Here is a 6,000-nt window from a genome sequence, read left to right as displayed (position 1 = left end):
CCACCCATCAGCACAAAAGTGGATTAAAGTTTTACTGAGCTCTGCCCACCACCAGTCCCTCCCATCAGGAAGCTTTCTCAAACCTCTTAGATAGCCTCATTGACCAGAGGACAGACAGCAGAATCAAGAAGAACTACAATTCTGCAGCCTGTGGAAGGAAAACCACATTCACAGAAAGACAGACAAAATGAAAAGGCAGAGGACTTTGTACCAGATGAAGGAACAAGATAAAACCCCAGAAAAACAACTAAACAAAGTGGAGGTAGGCAAACTTCCAGAAAAAGAATTCAGAATAATGATAGTGAAGATGATCCAGGACCTTGGAAAAAGGCTGGAGGCAAAGATCAAAAAGATGCAAGAAATGTTTAACAAACACCTAGAAGAATTAAAGAACAAACAGCTAGAAGAATTAAAGAACAAACAAACGGGGCTTCCCTGGTGGTGCAGTGGTTGAGAGTCTGCATGCCAATGTAGGGGACAGAGGTTCATGCCCCCGTCCAGGAAGATCTCACATGCCACGGAGCAGCTGGGCCCATGAGCCATGGCCACTGAGCCTGCACGTCCAGAGCCTGTGCTCTGCAACAGGAGAGGCCACAGCAGTGAGAGGCCCATGTACCACAAAAAAAAAAAAAGAACAAACAAACAGAGATGAACAATACAATAACTGAAATGAAAAATACACTAGAAAGAATCAATAGCAAAATAACTGAGGCAGAAGAACAGATAAGTGACCTGGAAGACAGAAAGGTAGAATTCACTGCCATGGAAAAGAATAAAGAAAAAAGAGTGAAAAGAAATGAAGACAGCCTAAGAGACCTCTGGGACAACATTAAACACAAAAACATTCACATTATAGGGGTCCCAGAAGGAGAAGAGAGAGAGAAAGGACCCAAGAAAATATTTGAAGAGATTATAGTCGAAAACTTCCCTAACATGGGAAAGGAAATAGCCACCCAAGACCAGGAAGCACAGAGAGTCCCAGGCAGGAAAAACCCATGGAGAAACACCCCTAGACACATAGTAATCAAATTGACAAAAATTAAAGACAAAGAAAAATTATTGAAAGCAACAAGGGAAAAATGACAAATAACATACAAGGGAACTCCCATAAGGTTAACAGCTGATTTCTCAACAGAAATTCTACAAGCCAGAAGGGAGTGGCACAATATATTAAAAGTGATGAAAGGGAAGAACCTACAACCAAGATTACTCTACCCAGCAATGATCTCATTCAGATTCAATGGAGAAATCAAAAGCTTTACAGACAAGCAACAGCTAAGAGAATTCAGCACCACCAAACCAGCTCTACAACAAATGCTAAAGGAACTTCTCTAAGTGGGAAACACAAGAGAAGAAAAGGACCTAAACAAGAAACCCATAACAATTAAGAAAATGGTAATACATACATATCAATAATTACCTTAAACGTAAATGGATTAAATGCTCCAACCAAAAGATACAGGCTGGCTGAATGGATACAGAAACAAGACCCATATATACGCTGTCTACAAGAGACCCAATTCAGACCTAGGGACACATACAGACTGAAAGTGAGGGGATGGAAAAAGATATTCCATGAAAATGAATATCAAAATAAAGCGGGAGTAGCAGTACTAATATCAGATAAAATAGACTTTAAAATAAAGAATGTTACAAGAGACAAGGAAGGACACTACATAATGATCAAGGGATCAATCCAAGAAGAAGCTATAACATTATAAATATATATGCACCCAACATAGGAGCACCTCAATACATAAGGCAACTGCTAACAGCTATAAAAAAGGAAATTGACAGTAACACATTAATAGTGGTGGACTTCAACACCTCAATTACACCAATGGACAGATCATCCAGACAGAAAATTAATAAGGAAATACAAGCTTTAAATGACACAATAGACCAGATAGATTTAATTGATATTTATAGGACAGTCCATACAAAAGCATCAGATTACACTTTCTTCTCAAGTGCACACAGAACATTCTCCAGGATAGATCACATCTTGGGTCACAAATCAAGCCTCAGTAAATTTAAGAAAATTGAAATTATGTCAAGCATCTTTTCCGACCACAAGGTTATGAGATTAGAAATCAATTACAGGGAAAAAACCTGTGAAAAACACAGAACACATGGAGGCTAAACAATGCATTACTAAATAACCAAGAGATTATTGAAGAAATCAAAGAGGAAATCAAAAAATACCTAGAGACAAATAACAATGAAAACAGGACAATCCAAAACCTATGAGATGCAGCAAAAGCAGTTCTAAGAGGGAAGTTTATAGCAATATAAGCCTACCTCAAGAAACAAGAAAAATCTCAAATAAACAATCTAACTTTACACCTAAAGGAACAAGAGAAAGAAGAACAAACAAAACACAACGTTAGTAGAAGGAGAGAAATCATAAAGATCAGAACAGAAATAAATGAAATAGAAACAAAGAAAACAATAGCAAAGATTTGTAAAACTAAAAGATGGTTCTTTGAGAAGATAAAGAAAATTGATAAACCTTTAGTCATACTCATCAGAAAAAGAGGGAGAGGACTCAAATCAATAAATTTAGAAATGAAAAAGGAGAAGTTACAACAGACACCACAGAAATACAAAGCATCATAAGAGACTACTACAAGCAACTCTATGCCAATAAAATGGAAACCTGGAAGAAATGGACAAATTCTTAGAAAGTTATAACCTCCCGAGACTGAACCAGGAAGAAATAGAAAATATGAACAGACCAATCATGAGTAATGAAATTGAAACTGTGATTAAAAACCTTCCAACAAATAAAAGTCCAGGACCAGAAGGCTTCACAGGTGAATTCTATCAAACATTTAGAGAAGAGCTAACACCCATCCTTCTCAAACTCTTACAAAAAAATACAGAGGAAGGAACACTCCCAAACTCCTTCTATGAGGCCACCACCACGCTGATACCAAAACCAGACAAAGATACTACAAAAAAAGAAAATTACAGACCATTATCACTGATGAATATAGATGCAAAAATCCTCAACAAAATACTAGCAAACAGAATCCAACAACACATTAAAAGGGTCATACACCATGATCAAGTGGGATTTATCCCAGAGATGCAAGGATGCTTCAATATATGCAAATCAATCAATGTGATACACCATATTAACAAACAAGAATAAAAACCATATGATCATCTCAATAGATGCATAAAAACTTTTGACAAAATTCAACACCAATTTATGTTAAAAACTCTCCAGAAAGTGGGCATAGAGGGAACCTATCTCAACTTAATAAAGGCCATATATGACAAACTCACAGCAAACATCATTCTCAATGTGAAAAACTGAAAGTGTTTCGTCTAAGATTAGGGACAAGACAAGGATGTCCATTCTCACTACTATTATTCAACATAGTTTTGGAAGTCCTAGCCATGGCAATGAGAGAAGAAAAAGAAATAAAAGAAATACAAATTGGAAAAGAAGAAGTAAAACTATCACTGTTTGCAGATGACATGATACTATACATAGAGAACCCTTAAGATGCCACCAGAAAATTACTAGAGATAATCAATGAATTTGGTAAAGTAGCAGGATACAAAATTAATGAACAGAAATCTCTTGCATTCCTATACACTAACAATGAAAGATCAGAAAGAGAAATTAAGGAAACAATCCCATTCACCATTGCAACAAAAACAGTAAAATACCTAGGAATAAACCTACCTAAGGAGGTAAAAGGCCTGTATTCAGAAAACTATAAGATACTGATGAAAGAAATCAGATGACACAAACAGATGCAGAGATATACCATGTTCTTGGATTGGAAGAATCAATATTGTGAAAATGACTATACTACCCAAAGCAATCTACAGATTCAATGCAATCCTTATCAAATTACCAATGGCATTTTTCACAAAATTAGAATTAGAACAAAAAAATCTTTAAATTTTTATGGAAACACAAAAGAACCCGAATAGGCAAAACAATCTTGAGAAAGTAAAATGGAGCTGGAGGAATCAGGCTCCTTGACTTGAGACTGTACTACAAAGCTACAGTAATCAAGACAGTATGGTACTGGCACAAAAACAGAAATATAGATCAATGGAACAGGATAGAAATCCCAGAGATAAACCCATGTACCTATGGTCAACTAATCTATGACAAAGGATGCAAGGATATACAATGGAGAAAAGACAGTCTCTTCAATAAGTGGTGCTGGGAAAACTGGACAGCTACATGTAAAAGAATGAAATTAGAGCACTCCCAAACACCATACACAAAAATGAACTCAAAATGGATTAAAGACCTAAATGTAAGACTGGACACTGTAAAACTCTTTGAGGAAAACATAGGAAGAACTCTTTGACATAAATCACAGCAAGATCTTTTTTGATACACCTCCTAAAGTAATGGAAATAAAAGCTAAAATAAACAAACGGGATCTAATGAAACAAAAGCTTTCGCAAAGCAAAGGAAACTACAAACAAGACGTAAAGGTAGCCCTCAGAAGGGGAGAAAATATTTGCAAATGAATCAATGGACAAAGGATTAATCTCTAAAATATATAAACAGCTCATGCAGCTCAATATTAAAAAAACAAAAAACCCAATCCAAAATTGGGCACAAGACCTAAATAGACATTTCTCCAAAGAAGATATACAGATGGGCAAGAAGCACATGAAAAGTTGCTCAACATCACTAATCATTAGAGAAATGCAAATCAAAACTACAATGAGGTATCACCTCACACCTGTTAGAATGGCTATCATTAGAAAATCTACAAACAATAAATCTACAAACAATAAATTCTTTGCCCAACACTCCTATAAAAACCCTCCATTTTGTACAGCTCCTCAGAGCACCCTTCTATTTACTAGATGGTATGCCGATCTATTCATGAATCATTGAATAAAGACAATTAGATCTTCAAATTTACTCAGTTGGATTTTGGTTTTTTTAACACAATTGAAAAACATATGTTCTTTAGCTCTAAGGGGGAAAAATTGTATTATTTCTTTCTTAAATTTCTTCTCTCTGTTTTCTTGACTCTCTCTTTCTGGAACTTGTATTATTCAGATGTTGGGGTTGCTGGGCTGATCCTTTAACTTACCTTTTCTTGTCTTATCTTTTCTCTTTTATTTTTATCTCTTTGCCTTTTACTCTGCTTTCTGAGTTCCTCAACTTAATTTTCCAAAAATTCCATTGTTTTTTATTTATTTCTGTTATCATATATTTTTATTTTCTAGAGCGTTTCCTTATTTTCTGATTTTTTCAGTTTTTCTTATTTGGCATTCTATTCCTTTTTTTTTTTTTTTAGGTTTTATTTTATTTTTTTCTTCCAGTTTTGAGATATAATTGACATAAGCACTGTATGAGTTTAAGGTATACACCATAATGATTTGACTTACACACATCATGAGATGATTACCACAATAAGTTTAGGGAACATCCATCATCTCATATAGATATAAAATTCTATTTTATAGAAAAATATAAAATTTTCTATTTCTAAAGAGCTAGAAATTTTTTTCTAATTTGTAAAGAATTAGAAAAAAACTTTTTTCCTAGGGATGAAAACTCTTAGGATTTACTGTCTTAACAACTTTTACATACAACATACAGCAGTGTTAATTATATTTATCATGCTATATATTACATCCTTAGTATTTATTTATCTTATAACTGGAAATTTGTACTTTTTGACCACCAATTCATCCAATTCTCCCTCCCCCCACCTCACTGTCTCGGGTAACCACAAATCTGCTCTCTTTTTCTATAAGTTTGTTTGTTTGTTTTTGAGGTATAATTGACCTACAACACTATGTCAGTTCCTATTACACAGCATAGTGATTTGGTATTTCTTTACATTTCAAAATAATCACCAGGATAGGTCTAGTTACAATATGTCACCATTCAAAGATACATAGTTATTAACTATATTCTCCACACTGTACATAACTATTTATCTATCTGTGATTGTTTTAAGTTGTTGATCTCTTAAGTTCAAATACATTTTAACAACC

Source organism: Monodon monoceros, unplaced genomic scaffold (assembly GCF_005190385.1).
Source record: "Monodon monoceros isolate NGI ecotype Baffin Bay Population unplaced genomic scaffold, NGI_Narwhal_1 Super_Scaffold_18, whole genome shotgun sequence".
In the NCBI taxonomy this organism is placed as follows: Eukaryota; Metazoa; Chordata; class Mammalia; order Artiodactyla; family Monodontidae; genus Monodon; species Monodon monoceros.
Note: the sequence above shows the minus strand (reverse complement) of the source record.